Consider the following 885-nt stretch of genomic DNA (forward strand, 5'->3'; position numbering starts at 1 on the left):
GGTCAGCCTGGCTCTGCGCGGATCATGTGACTCTAGCTCCCCGCAGTGGCCCCGCCCACCCGGGAGTGAGCCAGCCAAACAAACGAACGAGCGCTGCAACTGGCCTACGCGGCGGCCATTTTGGATCTAAACACGCAGGCGCGGCGCCGGGACCGCCGTCCATTCCGGGGCTGGATTCTGAGTGTTTTCGGGGTTTTTTGGCACCGCCCCCTCCTCAGTGTGAGTTCACAGCCAATGAAACAGGAGAAAACAACAAGGAGCTCACGCCCATCTTTGTTTTATTTCATAACAACAAGTCATTCATCTGTCCGAGCCTGGCACAAAGACTACAGCTGCACCGATTCATGTAGATTTAATCTAAATGTGCTCAGTGTGAGGAAAACAGTATTCATACACGTCTGTAGACTGAAGGAGGAACTGGTTGTAATAATTCCTACTCTCTATACTGGCAGTGAAGGTATCTCTCAGTCCAATATAAAACAAAAACAAAAACAAAAACAAAAACAGCACAACCCAACCAAAGCTGATCTGAGGTAGCTGAGTCTTTGTAGAGTAAAGCTAAATTTTGAGTGTTAAGAAACGAGGGTTGTGGAAGTTCCCACTTCCTGAAGACACCAGAAGGCAACACAGCAAAGTTCAAAGTTGTGTGTAATTGCAAAATTTGTGATGCTAGAGGTTTGCAGGCAAAATAACGGCTAACAGCTCCCTAACCCCAACCCTGGTGTCTTATTCTCAGGATGTATTCTATAGGTAAAAAATAAATAGATCCGGCCCATAATCGGGCTACATGCTTGTGTTGTTCTGGGGCAGTGCACGCCCAGTTCCACGGCCTGAATCTGGCCCATGTACGGCATGATTGTCAGGTGCTACCTCCACATCTGAACC

This window comes from Trachinotus anak, unplaced genomic scaffold (genome assembly GCF_046630095.1).
Source record: "Trachinotus anak isolate AG129_WGS33_773 ecotype Australia unplaced genomic scaffold, CSIRO_AGI_Tana_v1 ptg000028l, whole genome shotgun sequence".
Lineage (NCBI taxonomy): Eukaryota > Metazoa > Chordata > Actinopteri > Carangiformes > Carangidae > Trachinotus > Trachinotus anak.